Raw genomic sequence first — 26,167 nt, 5'->3', positions numbered from 1 at the left:
CACTCACAGGCAGTCAAGAGATCTGGGTTTGATCCATCACCGTTCTTTAGCTCACTCTACCACCCCAGTTCAGACATGGCCATATGCAAATCAGTCTGACCCTGTGCCTCATGGGAACAGTCCAGCCCGAACTGCCAAGCCATGCCTTCCCTGGACAGGAAACAAGCTTCCTAGGTCCAGTTTCTGGCATTTCAGCCGTCTTCAGCCAGGCTTCCTTGAATCCAGTGGCAAAGTGAGCAAGGGACTCACGTCTGAGCATACCCTGCCAACTTATGGCGAACAAAGCGGTACAGAAGGGGGTGGTGATGGACGGAACATCAGAACCAATCAAACACTCACAGCCAGTCAAGAGATCTGGGTTTGATCCATCACCGTTCTTTAGCCCACTCTGCCACCCCAGTTCAGACATGGCCATATGCAAATCAGTCTGACCCTGTGCCTCATGGGAACAGTCCAGCCCGAACTGCCAAGCCATGCCTTCCCTGGACCGGAAACAAGCTTGCTAGGACCGGTTTCTGGCATTTCAGCCGTCTTCAGCCAGGCTTGCTTGAATCCAGTGGCAAAGTGAGCAAGGGACTCACGTCTGAGCATACCCTGCCAACTTATGGCGAACAAGGCGGTACAAAAGGGGTGGTGATGGACGGAGCATCAGAACCAATCAAACACTCACAGCCAGTCAAGAGATCTGGGTTTGATCCATCACCGTTCTTTAGCCCACTCTGCCACCCCAGTTCAGACATGGCCATATGCAAATCAGTCTGACCCTGTGCCTCATGGGAACAGTCCAGCCCGAACTGCCAAGCCATGCCTTCCCTGGACCGGAAACAAGCTTCCTAGGACCGGTTTCTGGCATTTCAGCCGTCTTCAGCCAGGCTTGCTTGAATCCAGTGGCAAAGTGAGCAAGGGACTCACGTCTGAGCATACCCTGCCAACTTATGGCGAACAAAGCGGTACAAAAGGGGGTGGTGATGGACGGAGCATCAGAACCAATCAAACACTCACAGCCAGTCAAGAGATCTGGGTTTGATCCATCACCGTTCTTTAGCCCACTCTGCCACCCCAGTTCAGACATGGCCATATGCAAATCTGTCTGACCCTGTTCCTCATGGGAACAGTACATCCCGAACTGCCAAGCCATGACTTCCCTGGACCGGAAACAAGCTTCCTGGGACCGGTTTCTGGCATTTCAGCCGTCTTCAGCCAGGCTTGCTTGAATCCAGTGGGCAAAGTGAGCAAGGGACTCACGTCTGAGCATACCCTGCCAACTTATGGCGAACAAGGCGATACAGAAGGGGGTGGTGATGGACGGAGCATCAGAACCAATCAAACACTCACAGCCAGTCAAGAGATCTGGGTTTGATCCATCACCGTTCTTTAGCCCACTCTGCCTCCCCAGTTCAGACATGGCCATATGCAAATCAGTCTGTACCTGTGCCTCATAGGAACAGTCTAGCCCGAACTGCCAAGCCATGCCTTACCTGGACCGGAAACAAGCTTCCTAGGACCGGTTTCTGGCATTTCAGCAGTCTTCAGCCAGGCTTGCTTGAATCCAGTGGCAAAGTGAGCAAGGGACTCACGTCTGAGCATACCCTGCCAATTTATGGCGAACAAAGCGGTACAGAAGGGGGTGGTGATGGACGGAGCATCAGAACCAATCAAACACTCACAGCCAGTCAAGAGATCTGGGTTTGATCCATCACCGTTCTTTAGCCCACTCTGCCACCCCAGTTCAGACATGGCCATATGCAAATCAGTCTGACCCTGTGCCTCATGGGAACAGTACAGCCCGAACTGCCAAGCCATGCCTTCCCTGGACCGGAAACAAGCTCCCTGGGACGGGTTTCTGGCATTTCAGCCGTCTTCAGCCAGGCTTGCTTGAATCCAGTGGGCAAAGTGAGCAAGGGACTCACGTCTGAGCATACCCTGCCAACTTTTGGCGAACAAGGCGATACAGAAGGGGGTGGTGATGGACGGAGCATCAGAACCAATCAAACACTCACAGCCAGTCAAGAGATCTGGGTTTGATCCATCACCGTTCTTTAGCCCACTCTGCCTCCCCAGTTCAGACATGGCCATATGCAAATCAGTCTGTACCTGTGCCTCATGGGAACAGTCCAGCCTGAACTGCCAAGCCATGCTTTCCCTGGACCGGAAACAAACTTCCTAGGACCGGTTTCTGGCATTTCAGCCGTCTTCAGCCAGGCTTGCTTGAATCCAGTGGCAAAGTGAGCAAGGGACTCACGTCTGAGCATACGCTGCCAACTTATGGCGAACAAAGCGCTACAGAAGGGGGTGGTGATGGACGGAGCATCAGAACCAATCAAACACTCACAGCCAGTCAAGAGATATGGGTTTGATCCATCACCGTTCTTTCGCCCACTCTGCCACCCCAGTTCAGACATGGCCATATGCAAATCAGTCTGACCCTGTGCATCATGGGAACAGTCCAGCCCGAACTGCCAAGCCATGCCTTCCCTGGACCGGAAACAAGCTTCCTAGGACCGGTTACTGGCATTTCAGCCGTCTTCAGCCAGGCTTGCTTGAAACCAGTGGCAAAGTGAGCAAGGGACTCACGTCTGAGCATACCCTGCCAACTTATGGCGAACAAAGCGGTACAGAAGGGGGTGGTGATGGACGGAGCATCAGAACCAATCAAACACTCACAGCCAGTCAAGAGATCTGGGTTTGATCCATCACCGTTCTTTAGCCCACTCTGCCACCCCAGTTCATACATGGCCATATGCAAATCAGTCTGACCCTGTGCCTCATGGGAACAGTCTAGCCCGAACTGCCAAGCCATGCCTTCCGTAGACCGGAAACAAGCTTCCTAGGACCGGTTTCTGGCATTTCAGCCGTCTTCAGCCAGGCTTGCTTGAATCCAGTGGCAAAGTGAGCAAGGGACTCACGTCTGAGCATACCCTGCCAATTTATGGCGAACAAAGTGGTACAAAAGGGGGTGGTGATGGACGGAGCATCAGAACCAATCAAACACTCACAGCCAGTCAAGAGATCTGGGTTTGATCCATCACCGTTCTTTAGCCCACTCTGCCACCCCAGTTCAGACATGGCCATATGCAAATCAGTCTGACCCTGTGCCTCATGGGAACAGTCCAGCCCGAACTGCCAAGCCATGCCTTCCCTGGACCGGAAACAAGCTTCCTAGGACCGGTTTCTGGCATTTCAGCTGTCTTCAGCCAGGCTTGCTTGAATCCAGTGGCAAAGTGAGCAAGGGACTCACGTCTGAGCATACCCTGCCGACTTATGGCGAACAAAGTGGTACAGAAGGGGGTGGTGATGGACGGAGCATCAGAACCAATCAAACACTCACAGCCAGTCAAGAGATCTGGGTTTGATCCATCACCGTTCTTTAGCCCACTCTGCCACCCCAGTTCAGACATGGCCATATGCAAATCAGTCTGACCCTGTGCCTCATGGGAACAGTCCAGCCCGAACTGCCAAGCCATGCCTTCCCTGGACCGGAAACAAGCTTCCTAGGACCAGTTTCTGGCATTTCAGCCGTCTTCAGCCAGGCTTGCTTGAATCCAGTGGCAAAGTGAGCAAGGGACTCACGTCTGAGCATACCCTGCCAACTTATGGCGAACAAAGTGGTACAGAAGGGGGTGGTGATGGACGGAGCATCAGAACCAATAAAACACTCACAGCCAGTCAAGAGATCTGGGTTTGATCCATCACCGTTCTTTAGCCCACTCTGCCACCCCAGTTCAGACATGGCCATATGCAAATCAGTCTGACCCTGTGCCTCATGGGAACAGTCCAGCCCAAACTGCCAAGCCATGCCTTCCCTGGACTGGAAACAAGGTTCCTAGGACCGGTTTCTGGCATTTCAGCCGTCTTCAGCCAGGCTTGCTTGAATCCAGTGGCAAAGTGAGCAAGGGACTCACGTCTGAGCATACCCTGCCAACTTATGGCGAACAAAGCGGTACAGAAGGGGGTGGTGATTGACGGAGCATCAGAACCAATCAAACACTCACAGCCAGTCAAGAGATCTGGGTTTGATCCATCACCGTTCTTTAGCCCACTCTGCCACCCCAGTTCAGACATGGCCATATGCAAATCAGTCTGACCCTGTGCCTCATGGGAACAGTCCAGCCCGAACTGCCAAGCCATACCTTCCCTGGACCGGAAACAAGCTTCCTAGGACCGGTTTCTGGCATTTCAGCCGTCTTCAGCCAGGATTGCTTGAATCCAGTGGCAAAGTGAGCAAGGGACTCACGTCTGAGCATACCCTGCCAACTTATGGCGAACAAAGTGGTACAAAAGGGGGTGGTGATGGACGGAGCATCAGAACCAATCAAACTCTCACAGCCAGTCAAGAGATATGGGTTTGATCCATCACCGTTCTTTTGCCCACTCTGCCACCCCAGTTCAGACATGGCCATATGCAAATCAGTCTGACCCTGTGCCTCATGGGAACAGTCCAGCCCGAACTGCCAAGCCATGCCTTCCCTGGACCGGAAACAAGCTTCCTAGGACCGGTTTCTGGCATTTCAGCGGTCTTCAGCCAGGCTTGCTTGAAACCAGTGGCAAAGTGAGCAAGGGACTCACGTCTGAGCATACCCTGCCAACTTATGGCGAACAAAGCGGTACAGAAGGGGGTGGTGATGGACGGAGCATCAGAACCAATCAAACACTCACAGCCAGTCAAGAGATCTGGGTTTGATCCATCACCGTTCTTTAGCCCACTCTGCCACCCCAGTTCAGACATGGCCATATGCAAATCAGTCTGACCCTGTGCCTCATGGGAACAGTCCAGCCCGAACTGCCAAGCCATGCCTTCCCTAGACCGGAAACAAGCTTCCTAGGACCGGTTTCTGGCATTTCAGCCGTCTTCAGCCAGGCTTGCTTGAATCCAGTGGCAAAGTGAGCAAGGGACTCACGTCTGAAAATACCCTGCCAATTTATGGCGAACAAAGTGGTACAAAAGGGGGTGGTGATGGACGGAGCATCAGAACCAATCAAACACTCACAGCCAGTCAAGAGATCTGGGTTTGATCCATCACCGTTCTTTAGCCCACTCTGCCACCCCAGTTCAGACATGGCCATATGCAAATCAGTCTGACCCTGTGCCTCATGGGAGCAGTCCAGCCCGAACTGCCAATCCATGCCTTCCCTGGACCGGAAACAAGCTTCCTAGGACCGGTTTCTGGCATTTCAGCCGTCTTCAGCCAGGCTTGCTTAAAACCAGTGGCAAAGTGAGCAAGGGACTCACGTCTGAGCATACCCTGCCAACTTATGGCGAACAAAGCGGTACAGAAGGGGGTGGTGATGGACGGAGCATCAGAACCAATCAAACACTCACAGCCAGTCAAGAGATCTGGGTTTGATCCATCACCGTTCTTTAGCCCACTCTGCCACCCCAGTTCAGACATGGCCATATGCAAATCAGTCTGACCCTGTGCCTCATGGGAGCAGTCCAGCCCGAACTGCCAATCCATGCCTTCCCTGGACCGGAAACAAGCTTCCTAGGACCGGTTTCTGGATTTCAGCCGTCTTCAGCCAGGCTTGCTTAAAACCAGTGGCAAAGTGAGCAAGGGACTCACGTCTGAGCATACCCTGCCAACTTATGGCGAACAAAGCGGTACAGAAGGGGGTGGTGATGGACGGAGCATCAGAACCAATCAAACACTCACAGCCAGTCAAGAGATCTGGGTTTGATCCATCACCGTTCTTTAGCCCACTCTGCCACCCCAGTTCAGACATGGCCATATGCAAATCAGTCTGACCCTGTGCCTCATGGGAACAGTCCAGCCCGAACTGCCAAGCCATGCCTTCCCTAGACCGGAAACAAGCTTCCTAGGACCGGTTTCTGGCATTTCAGCCGTCTTCAGCCAGGCTTGCTTGAATCCAGTGGCAAAGTGAGCAAGGGACTCACGTCTGAGCATACCCTGCCAATTTATGGCGAACAAAGTGGTACAAAAGGGGGTGGTGATGGACGGAGCATCAGAACCAATCAAACACTCACAGCCAGTCAAGAGATCTGGGTTTGATCCATCACCGTTCTTTAGCCTACTCTGCCACCCCTGTTCAGACATGGCCATATGCAAATCAGTCTGACCCTGTGCCTCATGGGAACAGTCCAGCCCGAACTGCCAAGCCATGCCTTCCCTGGACCGGAAACAAGCTTCCTAGGACCGGTTTCTGGCATTTCAGCTGTCTTCAGCCAGGCTTGCTTGAATCCAGTGGCAAAGTGAGCAAGGGACTCACGTCTGAGCATACCCTGCCAACTTATGGCGAACAAAGTGGTACAGAAGGGGGTGGTGATGGACGGAGCATCAGAACCAATCAAACACTCACAGCCAGTCAAGAGATCTGGGTTTGATCCATCACCGTTCTTTAGCCCACTCTGCCACCCCAGTTCAGACATGGCCACATGCAAATCAGTCTGACCCTGTGCCTCATGGGAACAGTCCAGCCCGAACTGCGAAGCCATGCCTTCCCTGGACCGGAAACAAGCTTCCTAGGACCAGTTTCTGACATTTCAGCCGTCTTCAGCCAGGCTTGCTTGAATCCAGTGTCAAAGTGAGCAAGGGACTCACGTCTGAGCATACCCTGCCAACTTATGGCGAACAAAGTGGTACAGAAGGGGGTGGTGATGGACGGAGCATCAGAACCAATCAAACACTCACAGCCAGTCAAGAGATCTGGGTTTGATCCATCACCGTTCTTTAGCCCACTCTGCCACCCCAGTTCAGACATGGCCATATGCAAATCAGTCTGACCCTGTGCCTCATGGGAACAGTCCAGCCCGAACTGCCAAGCCATGCCTTCCCTGGACCGGAAACAAGCTTCCAAGGACCAGTTTCTGGCATTTCAGCCGTCTTCAGCCAGGCTTGCTTGAATCCAGTGGCAAAGTGAGCAAGGGACTCACGTCTGAGCATACCCTGCCAACTTATGGCGAACAAAGTGGTACAGAAGGGGGTGGGGATGGACGGAGCATCAGAACCAATCAAACACTCACAGCCAGTCAAGAGATCTGGGTTTGATCCATCACCGTTCTTTGGCCCACTCTGCCACCCCAGTTCAGACATGGCCATATGCAAATCAGTCTGACCCTGTGCCTCATGGGAACAGTCCAGCCCGAACTGCCAAGCCATGCCTTCCCTAGACCGGAAACAAGCTTCCTAGGACCGGTTTCTGGCATTTCAGCGGTCTTCAGCCAGGCTTGCTTGAATCCAGTGGCAAAGTGAGCAAGGGACTCACGTCTGAGCATACCCTGCCAACTTATGGCGAACAAAGTGGTACAGAAGGGGGTGGTGATGGACGGAGCATCAGAACCAATCAAACACTCACAGCCAGTCAAGAGATCTGGGTTTGATCCATCACCGTTCTTTAGCCCACTCTGCCACCCCAGTTCAGACATGGCCATATGCAAATCAGTCTGACCCTGTGCCTCATGGGAACAGTCCAGCCCGAACTGCGAAGCCATGCCTTCCCTGGACCGGAAACAAGCTTCCTAGGACCGGTTTCTGGCATTTCAGCTGTCTTCAGCCAGGCTTGCTTGAATCCAGTGGCAAAGTGAGCAAGGGACTCACGTCTGAGCATACCCTGCCAACTTATGGCGAACAAAGCGGTACAGAAGGGGGTGGTGATGGACGGAGCATCAGAACCAATCAAACACTCACAGCCAGTCAAGAGATCTGGGTTTGATCCATCACCGTTCTTTAGCCCACTCTGCCACCCCAGTTCAGACATGGCCATATGCAAATCAGTCTGACCCTGTGCCTCATGGGAACAGTCCAGCCCGAACTGCCAAGCCATGCCTTCCCTAGACCGGAAACAAGCTTCCTAGGACCGGTTTCTGGCATTTCAGCTGTCTTCAGCCAGGTTTGCTTGAATCCAGTGGCAAAGTGAGCAAGGGACTCACGTCTGAGCATACCCTGCCAATTTATGGCGAACAAAGTGGTACAAAAGGGGATGGTGATGGACGGAGCATCAGAACCAATCAAACACTCACAGCCAGTCAAGAGATCTGGGTTTGATCCATCACCGTTCTTTAGCCCACTCTGCCACCCCAGTTCAGACATGGCCATATGCAAATCAGTCTGACCCTGTGCCTCATGGAAACAGTCCAGCCCGAACTGCCAAGCCATGCCTTCCCTGGACCGGAAACAAGCTTCCTAGGACCGGTTTCTGGCATTTCAGCTGTCTTCAGCCAGGCTTGCTTGAATCCAGTGGCAAAGTGAGCAAGGGACTCACATCTGAGCATACCCTGCCAACTTATGGCGAACAAAGCGGTACAAAAGGGGGTGTAGATGGACGGAGCATCAGAACCAATCGAACACTCACAGCCAGTCAAGAGATCTGGGTTTGATCCATCACCGTTCTTTAGCCCACTCTGCCACCCCAGTTCAGACATGGCCATATGCAAATCAGTCTGACCCTGTGCCTCATGGGAACAGTCCAGCCCGAACTGCCAAGCCATGCCTTCCCTGGACCGGAAACAAGCTTCCTAGGACCGGTTTCTGGCATTTCAGCCGTCTTCAGCCAGGCTTGCTTGAATCCAGTGGCAAAGTGAGCAAGGGACTCACGTCTGAGCATACCCTGCCAACTTATGGCGAACAAAGTGGTACAAAAGGGGGTGGTGATGGACGGAGCATCAGAACCAATCAAACACTCACAGACAGTCAAGAGATCTGGGTTTGATCCATCACCTTTCTTTAGCCCACTCTGCCACCCCAGTTCAGACATGGCCATATGCAAATCAGTCTGACCCTGTCCCTCATGGGAACAGTCCAGCCCGAACTGCCAAGCCATGCCTTCCCTGGACCGGAAACAAGCGTCCTAGGACCGGTTTCTGGCATTTCAGCCGTCTTCAGCCAGGCTTGCTTGAATCCAGTGGCAAAGTGAGCAAGGGACTCACGTCTGAGCATACCCTGCCAACTTATGGCGAACAAAGCGGTACAGAAGGGGGTGGTGATGGACAGAGCATAGAACCAATCAAACACTCACAGCCAGTCAAGAGATCTGGGTTTGATCCATCACCGTTCTTTAGCCCACTCTGCTACCCCAGTTCAGACATGGCCATATGCAAATCAGTCTGACCCTGTGCCTCATGGGAACAGTCCAGCCCGAACTGCCAAGCCATGCCTTCCCTGGACTGGAAACAAGCTTCCTAGGACCGGTTTCTGGCATTTCAGCCGTCTTCAGCCAGGCTTGCTTGAATCCAGTGTCAAAGTGAGCAAGGGACTCACGTCTGAGCATACCCTGCCAACTTATGGCGAACAAGGCGATACAGAAGGGGGTAGTGATGGACGGAGCATAAGAACCAATCAAACACTCACAGCCATTCAAGAGATCTGGGTTTGATCCATCACTGTTGTTTAGCCCGCTCTGCCTCCCCAGTTCAGACATGGCCATATGCAAATCAGTCTGACCCTGTGCCTCATGGGAACAGTCCAGCCCGAACTGCCAAGCCATGCCTTCCCTAGACCGGAAACAAGCTTCCTAGGACCGGTTTCTGGCATTTCAGCCGTCTTCAGCCAGGCTTGCTTGAATCCAGTGGCAAAGTGAGCAAGGGACTCACGTCTGAGCATACCCTGCCAATTTATGGCGAACAAAGTGGTACAAAAGGGGCTGGTGATGGACGGAGCATCAGAACCAATCAAACACTCACAGCCAGTCAAGAGATCTGGGTTTGATCCATCACCGTTCTTTAGCCCACTCTGCCACCCCAGTTCAGACATGGCCATATGCAAATCAGTCTGACCCTGTGCCTCATGTGAACAGTCCAGCCCGATCTGCCAAGCCATGCCTTCCCTGGACCGGAAACAAGCTTCCTAGGACCGGTTTCTGGCATTTCAGCTGTCTTCAGCCAGGCTTGCTTGAATCCAGTGGCAAAGTGAGCAAGGGACTCACGTCTGAGCATACCCTGCCAACTTATGGCGAACAAAGTGGTACAGAAGGGGGTGGTGATGGACGGAGCATCAAAACCAATCAAACACTCACAGCCAGTCAAGAGATCTGGGTTTGATCCATCACCGTTCTTTAGCCCACTCTGCCTCCCCAGTTCAGACATGGCCATATGCAAATCAGTCTGACCCTGTGCCTCATGGGAACAGTCCAGCCCGAACTGCCAAGCCATGCCTTCCCTGGACAGGAAACAAGCTTCCTAGGACCAGTTTCTGGCATTTCAGCCGTCTTCAGCCAGGCTTGCTTGAATAAGTGGCAAAGTGAGCAAGGGACTCACGTCTGAGCATACCCTGCCAACTTATGGCGAACAAAGTGGTACAGAAGGGGGTGGTGATGGACGGAGCATCAGAACCAATCAAACACTCACAGCCAGTCAAGAGATCTGGGTTTGATCCATCACCGTTCTTTAGCCCACTCTGCCACCCCAGTTCAGACATGGCCATATGCAAATCAGTCTGACCCTGTGCCTCATGGGAACAGTCCAGTCCGAACTGCCAAGCCCTGCCTTCCCTGGACCGGAAACAAGCTTCCTGGGACCGGTTTCTGGCATTTCAGCCGTCTTCAGCCAGGCTTGCTTGAATCCAGTGGCAAAGTGAGCAAGGGACTCACGTCTGAGCATACCCTGCCAACTTATGGTGAACAAAGTGGTACAGAAGGGGGTGGTGATGGACGGAGCATCAGAACCAATCAAACACTCACAGACAGTCAAGAGATCTGGGTTTGATCCATCACCTTTCTTTAGCCCACTCTGCCACCCCAGTTCAGACATGGCCATATGCAAATCAGTCTGACCCTGTCCCTCATGGGAACAGTCCAGCCCGAACTGCCAAGCCATGCCTTCCCTGGACCGGAAACAAGCGTCCTAGGACCGGTTTCTGGCATTTCAGCCGTCTTCAGCCAGGCTTGCTTGAATCCAGTGGCAAAGTGAGCAAGGGACTCACGTCTGAGCATACCCTGCCAACTTATGGCGAACAAAGCGGTACAGAAGGGGGTGGTGATGGACAGAGCATAGAACCAATCAAACACTCACAGCCAGTCAAGAGATCTGGGTTTGATCCATCACCGTTCTTTAGCCCACTCTGCTACCCCAGTTCAGACATGGCCATATGCAAATCAGTCTGACCCTGTGCCTCATGGGAACAGTCCAGCCCGAACTGCCAAGCCATGCCTTCCCTGGACTGGAAACAAGCTTCCTAGGACCGGTTTCTGGCATTTCAGCCGTCTTCAGCCAGGCTTGCTTGAATCCAGTGTCAAAGTGAGCAAGGGACTCACGTCTGAGCATACCCTGCCAACTTATGGCGAACAAGGCGATACAGAAGGGGGTAGTGATGGACGGAGCATAAGAACCAATCAAACACTCACAGCCATTCAAGAGATCTGGGTTTGATCCATCACTGTTGTTTAGCCCGCTCTGCCTCCCCAGTTCAGACATGGCCATATGCAAATCAGTCTGACCCTGTGCCTCATGGGAACAGTCCAGCCCGAACTGCCAAGCCATGCCTTCCCTAGACCGGAAACAAGCTTCCTAGGACCGGTTTCTGGCATTTCAGCCGTCTTCAGCCAGGCTTGCTTGAATCCAGTGGCAAAGTGAGCAAGGGACTCACGTCTGAGCATACCCTGCCAATTTATGGCGAACAAAGTGGTACAAAAGGGGCTGGTGATGGACGGAGCATCAGAACCAATCAAACACTCACAGCCAGTCAAGAGATCTGGGTTTGATCCATCACCGTTCTTTAGCCCACTCTGCCACCCCAGTTCAGACATGGCCATATGCAAATCAGTCTGACCCTGTGCCTCATGTGAACAGTCCAGCCCGATCTGCCAAGCCATGCCTTCCCTGGACCGGAAACAAGCTTCCTAGGACCGGTTTCTGGCATTTCAGCTGTCTTCAGCCAGGCTTGCTTGAATCCAGTGGCAAAGTGAGCAAGGGACTCACGTCTGAGCATACCCTGCCAACTTATGGCGAACAAAGTGGTACAGAAGGGGGTGGTGATGGACGGAGCATCAAAACCAATCAAACACTCACAGCCAGTCAAGAGATCTGGGTTTGATCCATCACCGTTCTTTAGCCCACTCTGCCACCCCAGATCAGACATGGCCATATGCAAATCAGTCTGACCCTGTGCCTCATGGGAACAGTCCAGCCCGAACTGCCAAGCCATGCCTTCCCTGGACCGGAAACAAGCTTCCTAGGACCGGTTTCTGGCATTTCAGCCGTCTTCAGCCAGGCTTGCTTGAATCCAGTCGCAAAGTGAGCATGGGACTCACGTCTGAGCATACCCTGCCAACTTATGGCGAACAAAGCGGTACAAAAGGGGGTGGTGATGGACGGAGCATCAGAACCAATCAAACACTCACAGCCAGTCAATAGATCTGGGTTTTATCCATCACCGTTCTTTAGCCCACTCTGCCGCCCCAGTTCAGACATGGCCATATGCAAATCAGTCTGACCCTGTGCCTCATAGGAACAGTCCATCCCGAACTGCCAAGCCATGCCTTCCCTGGACCGGAAACAAGTTTCCTAGGACCGGTTTCTGGCATTTCAGCAGTCTTCAGCCAGGCTTGCTTGAATCCAGTGGCAAAGTGAGCAAGGGACTCACGTCTGAGCATACCCTGCCAACTTATGGCGAACAAAGCGGTACAAAAGGGGGTGGTGATGGACGGAGCATCAGAACCAATCAAACACTCACAGCCAGTCAAGAGATCTGGGTTTGATCCATCACCGTTCTATAGCCCACTCTGCCACCCCAGTTCAGACATGGCCATATGCAAATCAGTCTGACCCTGTGACTCATGGGAACCGTCCAGCCCGAACTGCCAAGCCATGCCTTCCCTGGACCGGAAACAAGCTTCCTAGGACCGGTTTCTGGTATTTCAGCCGTCTTCAGCCAGGCTTGCTTGAATCCAGTGGCAAAGTGAGCAAGGGACTCACGTCTGAGCATACCCTGCCAACTTATGGCAAACAAAGCGGTACAAAAGGGGGTGGTGATGGACGGAGCATCAGAACCAATCAAACACTCACAGCCCGTCAAGAGATCTGGGTTTGATCCATCACCGTTCTTTAGCCCACTCTGCCACCCCAGTTCAGACATGGCCATATGCAAATCAGTCTGACTCTGTGCCTCATGGGAACAGTCCAGCCCGAACTGCCAAGCCAGGCCTTCCCTGGACCGGAAACAAGCTTCCTAGGACCGGTTTCTGGCATTTCAGCCGTCTTCAGCCAGGCTTGCTTGAATCCAGTGGCAAAGTGAGCAAGGGACTCATGTCTGAGCATACCCTGCCAACTTATGGTGAACAAAAGGGGGTGGTGATGGACAGAGCATCAGAACCAATCAAACACTCACAGCCAGTCAAGAGATCTGGGTTTGATCCATCACCGTTCTTTAGCCCACTCTGCCACCCCAGTTCAGACATGGCCATATGCAAATCAGTCTGACCCTGTGCCTCATGGGAACAGTCCAGCCCGAACTGCCAAGCCATGCCTTCCCTGGACCGGAAACAAGCTTCCTAGGACCGGTTTCTGACATTTGAGCTGTCTTCAGCCAGGCTTGCTTGAATCCAGTGGCAAAGTGAGCAAGGGACTCACGTCTGAGCATACCCTGCCAACTTATGGCGAACAAAGCGGTACAGAAGGGGGTGGTGATGGACGGAGCATCAGAACCAATCAAACACTCACAGCCAGTCAAGAGATCTGGGTTTGATCCATCACCGTTCTTTAGCCCACTCTGCCACCCCAGTTCAGACATGGCCATATGCAAATCAGTCTGACCCTGTGCCTCATGGGAACAGTCCAGCCCGAACTGCCAAGCCATGCCTTCCCTGGACCGGAAACAAGCTTCCTAGGACCGGTTTCTGGCATTTCAGCCGTCTTCAGCCAGGCTTGCTTCAATCCAGTGGCAAAGTGAGCAATGGATTCACATCTGAGCATACCCTGCCAACTTATGGCGAACAAAGCGGTACAGAAGGGGGTGGTGATGGACGGAGCATCAGAACCAATCAAACACTCACAGCCAGTCAAGAGATCTGGGTTTGATCCATCACCGTTCTTTAGCCCACTCTGCCACCCCAGATCAGACATGGCCATATGCAAATCAGTCTGACCCTGTGCCTCATGGGAACAGTCCAGCCCGAACTGCCAAACCATGCCTTCCCTGGACCGGAAACAAGCTTCCTAGGACCGGTTTCTGGCATTTCAGCCGTCTTCAGCCAGGCTTGCTTGAATCCAGTCGCAAAGTGAGCATGGGACTCACGTCTGAGCATACCCTGCCAACTTATGGCGAACAAAGCGGTACAAAAGGGGGTGGTGATGGACGGAGCATCAGAACCAATCAAACACTCACAGCCAGTCAATAGATCTGGGTTTTATCCATCACCGTTCTTTAGCCCACTCTGCCGCCCCAGTTCAGACATGGCCATATGCAAATCAGTCTGACCCTGTGCCTCATAGGAACAGTCCATCCCGAACTGCCAAGCCATGCCTTCCCTGGACCGGAAACAAGTTTCCTAGGACCGGTTTCTGGCATTTCAGCAGTCTTCAGCCAGGCTTGCTTGAATCCAGTGGCAAAGTGAGCAAGGGACTCACGTCTGAGCATACCCTGCCAACTTATGGCGAGCAAAGCGGTACAAAAGGGGGTGGTGATGGACGGAGCATCAGAACCAATCAAACACTCTCAGCCAGTCAAGAGATCTGGGTTTGATGCATCACCGTTCTTTAGCCCACTCTGCCACCCCAGTTCAGACATGGCCATATGCAAATCAGTCTGACCCTGTGACTCATGGGAACAGTCCAGCCCGAACTGCCAAGCCATGCCTTCCCTGGACCGGAAACAAGCTTCCTAGGACCGGTTTCTGGTATTTCAGCCGTCTTCAGCCAGGCTTGCTTGAATCCAGTGGCAAAGTGAGCAAGGGACTCACGTCTGAGCATACCCTGCCAACTTATGGCAAACAAAGCGGTACAGAAGGGGTGGTGATTGACGGAGCATCAGAAGCAATCAAACACTCACAGCCAGTCAAGAGATCTGGGTTTGATCCATCACCGTTCTTTAGCCCACTCTGCCACCACAGTTCAGACATGGCCATATGCAAATCAGTCTGACCCTCTGCCTCATGGGAACAGTCCAGTCCGAACTGCCAAGCCATGCCTTCCCTGGACCGGAAACAAGCTTCCTAGGACCGGTTTCTGGCATTTCAGCCGTCTTCAGCCAGGCTTGCTTGAATCCAGTGGCAAAGTGAGCAAGGGACTCACGTCTGAGCATACCCTGCCAACTTATGGCAAACAAAGCGGTACAAAAGGGGGTGGTGATGGACGGAGCATCAGAAGCAATCAAACACTCACAGCCCGTCAAGAGATCTGGGTTTGATCCATCACCGTTCTTTAGCCCACTCTGCCACCCCAGTTCAGACATGGCCATATGCAAATCAGTCTGACTCTGTGCCTCATGGGAACAGTCCAGCCCGAACTGCCAAGCCATGCCTTCCCTGGACCGGAAACAAGCTTCCTAGGACCGGTTTCTGGCATTTCAGCCGTCTTCAGCCAGGCTTGCTTGAATCCAGTGGCAAAGTGAGCAAGGGACTCATGTCTGAGCATACCCTGCCAACTTATGGTGAACAAAAGGGGGTGGTGATGGACAGAGCATCAGAACCAATCAAACACTCACAGCCAGTCAAGAGATCTGGGTTTGATCCATCACCGTTCTTTAGCCCACTCTGCCACCCCAGTTCAGACATGGCCATATGCAAATCAGTCTGACCCTGTGCCTCATGGGAACAGTCCAGCCCGAACTGCCAAGCCATGCCTTCCCTGGACCGGAAACAAGCTTCCTAGGACCGGTTTCTGGCATATCAGCCGTCTTCAGCCAGGCTTGCTTGAATCCAGTGGCAAAGTGAGCAAGGGACTCACGTCTGAGCATACCCTGCCAACTTATGGCGAACAAAGTGGTACAAAAGTGGGTAGTGATGGACGGAGCATCAGAACCAATCAAACACTCACAGACAGTCAAGAGATCTGGGTTTGATCCATCACCGTTCTTTAGCCCGCTCTGCCACCCCAGTTCAGACATGGCCATATGCAAATCAGTCTGACCCTGTGCCTCATGGGAACAGTCCAGCCCGAACTGCCAAGCCATGCCTTCCCTGGACCGGAAACAAGCTTCCTAGGACCGGTTTCTGGCATTTCAGCCGTCTTCAGCCAGGCTTGCTTGAATCCAGTGGCAAAGTGAGCAAGGGACTCACGTCTGAGCATACCCTGCCAATTTATGGCGAACAAAGTGGTACAAAAGGGGGTGGTGATGGACGGAGCATCAGAACCAATCAAACACTCACAGCCAGTCAAGAGATCTGGGTTTGATCCATCACCATTCTTTAGCCCACTCTGCCACCCCAGTTCAGACATGGCCATATGCAAATCAGTCTGACCCTGTGCCTCATGGGAACAGTCCAGCCCGAACTGCCAAGCCATGCCTTCCCTGGACCGGAAACAAGCTTCCTAGGACTGGTTTCTGGCATTTCAGCTGTCTTCAGCCAGGCTTGCTTGAGTCCAGTGGCAAAGTGAGCAAGGGACTCACGTCTGAGCATACCCTGCCAACTTATGGCGAACAAAGTGGTACAGAAGTGGGTGGTGATGGACGGAGCATCAGAACCAATCAAACACTCACAGCCAGTCAAGAGATCTGGGTTTGATCCATCACCGTTCTTTAGCCCACTCTGCCACCCCAGTTCAGACATGGCCATATGCAAATCAGTCTGACCCTGTGCCTCATGGGAACAGTCCAGCCCGAACTGCCAAGCCATGCCTTCCCTGGACCGGAAACAAGCTTCCTAGGACCAGTTTCTGGCATTTTAGCCGTCTTCAGCCAGGCTTGCTTGAATCCAGTGGCAAAGTGAGCAAGGGACTCACGTCTGAGCATACCCTGCCAACTTATGGCGAACAAAGTGGTACAGAAGGGGGTGGTGATGGACAGAGCATCAGAACCAATCAAACACTCACAGCCAGTCAAGAGATCTGGGTTTGATCCATCACCGTTCTTTAGCCCACTCTGCCACCCCAGTTCAGACATGGCCATATGCAAATCAGTCTGACCCTGTGCCTCATGGGAACAGTCCAGCCCGAACTGCCAAGCCATGCCTTCCCTGGACTGGAAACAAGCTTCCTAGGACCGGTTTCTGGCATTTCAGCCGTCTTCAGCCAGGCTTGCTTGAATCCAGTGGCAAAGTGAGCAAGGGACTCACGTCTGAGCATACCCTGCCAACTTATGGCGAACAAAGTGGTACAAAAGGGGGTGGTGATGGACGGAGCATCAGAACCAATCAAACACTCACAGCCAGTCAAGAGATATGGGTTTGATCCATCACCGTTCTTTCGCCCACTCTGCCACCCCAGTTCAGACATGGCCATATGCAAATCAGTCTGACCCTGTGCCTCATGGGAACAGTCCAGCCCGAACTGCCAAGCCATGCCTTCCCTGGACCGGAAACAAGCTTCCTAGGACTGGTTTCTGGCATTTCAGCCGTCTTCAGCCAGGCTTGCTTGAAACCAGTGGCAAAGTGAGCAAGGGACTCACGTCTGAGCATACCCTGCCAACTTATGGCGAACAAAGTGGTACAGAAGGGGGTGGTGATGGACGGAGCATCAGAACCAATCAAACACTCACAGCCAGTCAAGAGATCTGGGTTTGATCCATCACCGTTCTTTAGCCCACTCTGCCACCCCAGTTCAGACATGGCCAGATGCAAATCAGTCTGACCCTGTGCCTCATGGGAACAGTCCAGCCCGAACTGCCAAGCCATGCCTTCCCTGGACCGGAAACAAGCTTCCTAGGACCGGTTTCTGGCATTTCAGCCGTCTTCAGCCAGGCTTGCTTGAATCCAGTGGCAAAGTGAGCAAGGGACTCACGTCTGAGCATACCCTGCCAACTTATGGCGAACAAAGCGGTACAGAAGGGGTGGTGATGGACGGAGCATCAGAAGCAATCAAACACTCACAGCCAGTCAAGAGATCTGGGTTTGATCCATCACCGTTCTTTAGCCCACTCTGCCACCCCAGTTCAGACATGGCCATATGCAAATCAGTCTGACCCTGTGCCTCATGGGAACAGTCCAGCCCGAACTGCCAAGCCATGCCTTCCCTGGACCGGAAACAAGCTTCCTAGGACCGGTTTCTGACATTTCAGCTGTCTTCAGCCAGGCTTGCTTGAATCCAGTGGCAAAGTGAGCAAGGGACTCACGTCTGAGCATACCCTGCCAACTTATGGCGAACAAAGCGGTACAGAAGGGGGTGGTGATGGACGGAGCATCAGAACCAATCAAACACTCACAGCCAGTCACGAGATCTGGGTTTGATCCATCACCGTTCTTTAGCCCACTCTGCCACCCCAGTTCAGACATGGCCATATGCAAATCAGTCTGACCCTGTGCCTCATGGGAACAGTCCATCCCGAACTGCCAAGCCATGCCTTCCCTGGACCGGAAACAAGTTTCCTAGGACCGGTTTCTGGCATTTCAGCAGTCTTCAGCCAGGCTTGCTTGAATCCAGTGGCAAAGTGAGCAAGGGACTCACGTCTGAGCATACCCTGCCAACTTATGGCGAACAAAGCGGTACAAAAGGGGGTGGTGATGGACGGAGCATCAGAACCAATCAAACACTCACAGCCAGTCAAGAGATCTGGGTTTGATCCATCACCGTTCTTTAGCCCACTCTGCCACCCCAGTTCAGACATGGCCATATGCAAATCAGTCTGACCCTGTGACTCAAGGGAACAGTCCAGCCCGAACTGCCAAGCCATGCCTTCCCTGGACCGGAAACAAGCTTCCTAGGACCGGTTTCTGGTATTTCAGCCGTCTTCAGCCAGGCTTGCTTGAATCCAGTGGCAAAGTGAGCAAGGGACTCACGTCTGAGCATACCCTGCCAACTTATGGCAAACAAAGCGGTACAGAAGGGGTGGTGATGGACGGAGCATCAGAAGCAATCAAACACTCACAGCCAGTCAAGAGATCTGGGTTTGATCCATCACCGTTCTTTAGCCCACTCTGCCACCCCAGTTCAGACATGGCCATATGCAAATCAGTCTGACCCTGTGCCTCATGGGAACAGTCCAGCCCGAACTGCCAAGCCATGCCTTCCCTGGACCGGAAACAAGCGTCCTAGGACCGGTTTCTGGCATTTCAGCCGTCTTCAGCCAGGCTTGCTTGAATCCAGTGGCAAAGTGAGCAAGGGACTCACGTCTGAGCATACCCTGCCAACTTATGGCAAACAAAGCGGTACAAAAGGGGGTGGTGATGGACGGAGCATCAGAACCAATCAAACACTCACAGCCCGTCAAGAGATCTGGGTTTGATCCATCACCGTTCTTTAGCCCACTCTGCCACCCCAGTTCAGACATGGCCATATGCAAATCAGTCTGACTCTGTGCCTCATGGGAACAGTCCAGCCCGAACTGCCAAGCCATGCCTTCCCTGGACCGGAAACAAGCTTCCTAGGACCGGTTTCTGGCATTTCAGCCGTCTTCAGCCAGGCTTGCTTGAATCCAGTGGCAAAGTGAGCAAGGGACTCACGTCTGAGCATACCCTGCCAACTTATGGTGAACAAAAGGGGGTGGTGATGGACAGAGCATCAGAACCAATCAAACACTCACAGCCAGTCAAGAGATCTGGGTTTGATCCATCACCGTTCTTTAGCCCACTCTGCCACCCCAGTTCAGACATGGCCATATGCAAATCAGTCTGACCCTGTGCCTCATGGGAACAGTCCAGCCCGAACTGCCAAGCCATGCCTTCCCTGGACCGGAAACAAGCTTCCTAGGACCGGTTTCTGGCATATCAGCCGTCTTCAGCCAGGCTTGCTTGAATCCAGTGGCAAAGTGAGCAAGGGACTCACGTCTGAGCATACCCTGCCAACTTATGGCGAACAAAGTGGTACAAAAGGGGGTAGTGATGGACGGAGCATCAGAACCAATCAAACACTCACAGACAGTCAAGAGATCTGGGTTTGATCCATCACCGTTCTTTAGCCCGCTCTGACACCCCAGTTCAGACATGGCCATATGCAAATCAGTCTGACCCTGTGCCTCATGGGAACAGTCCAGCCCGAACTGCCAAGCCATGCCTTCTCTGGACCGGAAACAAGCTTTCTAGGACCGGTTTCTGGCATTTCAGCCGTCTTCAGCCAGGCTTGCTTGAATCCAGTGGCAAAGTGAGCAAGGGACTCACGTCTGAGCATAGCCTGCCAACTTATGGCGAACAAAGCGGTACAGAAGGGGGTGGTGATGGACAGAGCATAGAACCAATCAAACACTCACAGCCAGTCAAGAGATCTGGGTTTGATCCATCACCATTCTTTAGCCCACTCTGCACCCCAGTTCAGACATGGCCATATGCAAATCAGTCTGACCCTGTGCCTCATGGGAACAGTCCAGCCTGAACTGCCAAGCCATGCTTTCCCTGGACCGGAAACAAACTTCCTAAGACCGGTTTCTGGCATTTCAGCCGTCTTCAGCCAGGCTTCCTTGAATCCAGTGGCAAAGTGAGCAAGGGACTCACGTCTGAGCATACGCTGCCAACTTATGGTGAACAAAGCGGTACAGAAGGGGGTGGTGATGGACGGAGCATCAGAACCAATCAAACACTCACAGCCAGTCAAGAGATATGGGTTTGATCCATCACCGTTCTTTCGCCCACTCTGCCACCCCAGTTCAGACATGGCCATATGCAAATCAGTCTGACCCTGTGCCTCATGGGAACAGTCCAGCCCAAACTGCCAAGCCATGCCTTCCCTGGACCGGAAACAAGCTTCCTAGGACCGGTTACTGGCATTTCAGCCGTCTTCAGCCAGGCTTGCTTGAAACCAGTGGCAAAGTGAGCAAGGGACTCACGTCTGAGCATACCCTGCCAACTTATGGCGAACAAAGCGGTACAGAAGGGGGTGGTGATGGACGGAGCATCAGAACCAATCAAACACTCACAGCCAGTCAAGAGATCTGGGTTTGATCCATCACCGTTCTTTAGCCCACTCTGCCACCCCAGTTCAGACATGGCCATATGCAAATCAGTCTGACCCTGTGCCTCATGGGAACAGTCCAGCCCGAACTGCCAAGCCATGCCTTCCCTAGACCGGAAACAAGCTTCCTAGGACCGGTTTCTGGCATTTCAGCCGTCTTCAGCCAGGCTTGCTTGAATCCAGTGGCAAAGTGAGCAAGGGACTCACGTCTGAGCATACCCTGCCAATTTATGGCGAACAAAGTGGTACAAAAGGGGGTGGTGATGGACGGAGCATCAGAACCAATCAAACACTCACAGCCAGTCAAGAGATCTGTGTTTGATCCATCACCGTTCTTTAGCCCACTCTGCCACCCCAGTTCAGACATGGCCATATGCAAATCAGTCTGACCCTGTGCCTCATGGGAACAGTCCAGCCCGAACTGCCAAGCCATGCCTTCCCTGGACCGAAAACAAGCTTCCTAGGACCGGTTTCTGACATTTCAGCTGTCTTCAGCCAGGCTTGCTTGAATCCAGTGGCAAAGTGAGCAAGGGACTCACGTCTGAGCATACCCTGCCAACTTATGGCGAACAAAGCGGTACAGAAGGGGGTGGTGATGGACGGAGCATCAGAACCAATCAAACACTCACAGCCAGTCAAGAGATCTGGGTTTGATCCATCACCGTTCTTTAGCCCACTCTGCCACCCCAGTTCAGACATGGCCATATGCAAATCAGTCTGACCCTGTGCCTCATGGGAACAGTCCAGCCCGAACTGCCAAGCCATGCCTTCCCTGGACCGGAAACAAGCTTCCTAGGACCGGTTTCTGGCATTTCAGCCGTCTTCAGCCAGGCTTGCTTCAATCCAGTGGCAAAGTGAGCAATGGATTCACATCTGAGCATACCCTGCCAACTTATGGCGAACAAAGCGGTACAGAAGGGGGTGGTGATGGACGGAGCATCAGAACCAATCAAACACTCACAGCCAGTCGAGAGATCTGGATTTGCTCCATCACCGTTCTTTAGCCCACTCTGCCACCCCAGATCAGACATGGCCATATGCAAATCAGTCTGACCCTGTGCCTCATAGGAACAGTCCATCCCGAACTGCCAAGCCATGCCTTCCCTGGACCGGAAAAAAGTTTCCTAGGACCGGTTTCTGGCATTTCAGCAGTCTTCAGCCAGGCTTGCTTGAATCCAGTGGCAAAGTGAGCAAGGGACTCACGTCTGAGCATACCCTGCCAACTTATGGCGAACAAAGCGGTACAAAAGGGGGTGGTGATGGACGGAGCATCAGAACCAATCAAACACTCACAGCCAGTCAAGAGATCTGGGTTTGATCCATCACCGTTCTTTAGCCCACTCTGCCACCCCAGTTCAGACATGGCCATATGCAAATCAGTCTGACCCTGTGACTCATGGGAACAGTCCAGCCCGAACTGCCAAGCCATGCCTTCCCTGGACCGGAAACAAGCTTCCTAGGACCGGTTTCTGGTATTTCAGCTGTCTTCAGCCAGGCTTGCTTGAATCCAGTGGCAAAGTGAGCAAGGGACTCATGTCTGAGCATACCCTGCCAACTTATGGCGAACAAAGCGGTACAGAAGGGGTGGTGATGGACGGAGCATCAGAAGCAATCAAACACTCACAGCCAGTCAAGAGATCTGGGTTTGATCCATCACCGTTCTTTAGCCCACTCTGCCAACCCAGTACAGACATGGCCATATGCAAATCAGTCTGACCCTGTGCCTCATGGGAACAGTCCAGCCCGAACTGCCAAGCCATGCCTTCCCTGGACCGGAAACAAGCTTCCTAGGACCGGTTTCTGGCATTTCAGCCGTCTTCAGCCAGGCTTGCTTGAATCCAGTGGCAAAGTGAGCAAGGGACTCACGTCTGAGCATACCCTGCCAACTTATGGCAAACAAAGCGGTACAAAAGGGGGTGGTGATGGACGGAGCATCAGAACCAATCAAACACTCACAGCCCGTCAAGAGATCTGGGTTTGATCCATCACCGTTCTTTAGCCCACTCTGCCACCCCAGTTCAGACATGGCCATATGCAAATCAGTCTGACTCTGTGCCGCATGGGAACAGTCCAGCCCGAACTGCCAAGCCATGCCTTCCCTGGACCGGAAACAAGCTTCCTAGGACCGGTTTCTGGCATTTCAGCCGTCTTCAGCCAGGCTTGCTTGAATCCAGTGGCAAAGTGAGCAAGGGACTCACGTCTGAGCATACCCTGCCAACTTATGGCGAACAAAGCGGTACAAAAGGGGGTGGTGATGGACAGAGCATCAGAACCAATCAAACACTCACAGCCAGTCAAGAGATCTGGGTTTGATCCATCACCGTTCTTTAGCCCACTCTGCCACCCCAGTTCAGACATGGCCATATGCAAATCAGTCTGACCCTGTGCCTCATGGGAACAGTCCAGCCCGAACTGCCAAGCCATGCCTTCCCTGGACCGGAAACAAGCTTCCTAGGACCGGTTTCTGGCATTTCAGCCGTCTTAAGCCAGGCTTGCTTGAATCCAGTGGCAAAGTGAGCAAGGGACTCACGTCTGAGCATACCCTGCCAACTTATGGCGAACAAAGTGGTACAGAAGGGGGTGGTGATGGACGGAGCATCAGAACCAATCAAACACTCACAGCCAGTCAAGAGATCTGGGTTTGATCCATCACCGTTCTTTAGCCCACTCTGCCACCCCAGTTCAGACATGGCCATATGCAAATCAGTCTGACCCTGTGCCTCATGGGAACAGTCCAGCCCGAACTGCCAAGCCATGCCTTCCCTGGACCGGAAACAAGCTTCCTAGGACCGGTTTCTGGCATTTCAGCAGTCTTCAGCCAGGCTTGCTTGAATCCAGTGGCAAAGTGAGCAAGGGACTCACGTCTGAGCATACCCTGCCAACTTATGGCGAACAAAGCGGTACAGAAGGGGGTGGTGATGGACGGAGCATCAGAACCAATCAAACAATCACAGCCAGTCAAGAGATCTGGGTTTGATCCATCACCGTTCTTTAGCCCACTCTGCCACCCCAGTTCAGACATGGCCATATGCAAATCAGTCTGACCCTGTGACTCAAGGGAACAGTCCAGCCCGAACTGCCAAGCCATGCCTTCCCTGGACCGGAAACAAGCTTCCTAGGACCGGTTTCTGGTATTTCAGCCGTCTTCAGCCAGGCATGCTTGAATCCAGTGGCAAAGTGAGCAAGGGACTCACGTCTGAGCATACCCTGCCAACTTATGGCAAACAAAGCGGTACAGAAGGGGTGGTGATGGACGGAGCATCAGAAGCAATCAAACACTCACAGCCAGTCAAGAGATCTGGGTTTGATCCATCACCGTTCTTTAGCCCACTCTGCCACCCCAGTTCAGACATGGCCATATGCAAATCAGTCTGACCCTGTGCCTCATGGGAACAGTCCAGCCCGAACTGCCAAGCCATGCCTTCCCTGGACCGGAAACAAGCTTCCTAGGACCGGTTTCTGGCATTTCAGCCGTCTTCAGCCAGGCTTGCTTGAACCCAGTGGCAAAGTGAGCAAGGGACTCACGTCTGAGCATACCCTGCCAACTTATGGCAAACAAAGCGGTACAAAAGGGGGTGGTGATGGACGGAGCATCAGAACCAATCAAACACTCACAGCCCGTCAAGAGATCTGGGTTTGATCCATCACCGTTCTTTAGCCCACTCTGCCACCCCAGTTCAGACATGGCCATATGCAAATCAGTCTGACTCTGTGCCTCATGGGAACAGTCCAGCCCGAACTGCCAAGCCATGCCTTCCCTGGACCGGAAACAAGCTTCCTAGGACCGGTTTCTGGCATTTCAGCCGTCTTTAGCCAGGCTTGCTTGAATCCAGTGGCAAAGTGAGCAAGGGACTCACGTCTGAGCATACCCTGCCAACTTATGGTGAACAAAAGGGGGTGGTGATGGACAGAGCATCAGAACCAATCAAACACTCACAGCCAGTCAAGAGATCTGGGTTTGATCCATCACCGTTCTTTAGCCCACTCTGCCACCCCAGTTCAGACATGGCCATATGCAAATCAGTCTGACCCTGTGCCTCATGGGAACAGTCCAGCCCGAACTGCCAAGCCATGCCTTCCCTGGACCGGAAACAAGCTTCCTAGGACCGGTTTCTGGCATATCAGCCGTCTTCAGCCAGGCTTGCTTGAATCCAGTGGCAAAGTGAGCAAGGGACTCACGTCTGAGCATACCCTGCCAACTTATGGCGAACAAAGTGGTACAAAAGGGGGTAGTGATGGACGGAGCATCAGAACCAATCAAACACTCACAGCCAGTCAAGAGATCTGGGTTTGATCCATCACCGTTCTTTAGCCCACTCTGCCACCCCAGTTCAGACATGGCCATATGCAAATCAGTCTGACCCTGTGCCTCATGGGAACAGTCCAGCCCGAACTGCCAAGCCATGCCTTCCCTGGACCGGAAACAAGCTTCCTAGGACCGGTTTCTGGCATTTCAGCCGTCTTCAGCCAGGCTTGCTTGAATCCAGTGGCAAAGTGAGCAAGGGACTCACGTCTGAGCATACCCTGCCAACTTATGGCGAACAAAGCGGTACAGAAGGGGGTGGTGATGGACAGAGCATAGAACCAATCAAACACTCACAGCCAGTCAAGAGATCTGGGTTTGATCCATCACCATTCTTTAGCCCACTCTGCCACCCCAGTTCAGACATGGCCATATGCAAATCAGTCTGACCCTGTGCCTCATGGGAACAGTCCAGCCTGAACTGCCAAGCCATGGTTTCCCTGGACCGGAAACAAACTTCCTAGGACCGGTTTCTGGCATTTCAGCCGTCTTCAGCCAGGCTTGCTTGAATCCAGTGGCAAAGTGAGCAAGGGACTCACGTCTGAGCATACGCTGCCAACTTATGGTGAACAAAGCGGTACAGAAGGGGGTGGTGATGGACGGAGCATCAGAACCAATCAAACACTCACAGCCAGTCAAGAGATATGGGTTTGATCCATCACCGTTCTTTCGCCCACTCTGCCACCCCAGTTCAGACATGGCCATATGCAAATCAGTCTGACCCTGTGCCTCATGGGAACAGTCCAGCCCAAACTGCCAAGCCATGCCTTCCCTGGACCGGAAACAAGCTTCCTAGGACCGGTTACTGGCATTTCAGCCGTCTTCAGCCAGGCTTGCTTGAAACCAGTGGCAAAGTGAGCAAGGGACTCACGTCTGAGCATACCCTGCCAACTTATGGCGAACAAAGCGGTACAGAAGGGGGTGGTGATTGACGGAGCATCAGA

The sequence above is a fragment of the Triturus cristatus genome, chromosome 1_1, assembly GCF_964204655.1.
Source record: "Triturus cristatus chromosome 1_1, aTriCri1.1, whole genome shotgun sequence".
NCBI classification, from domain to species: Eukaryota; Metazoa; Chordata; class Amphibia; order Caudata; family Salamandridae; genus Triturus; species Triturus cristatus.
This window is presented reverse-complemented; position numbering follows the sequence as displayed.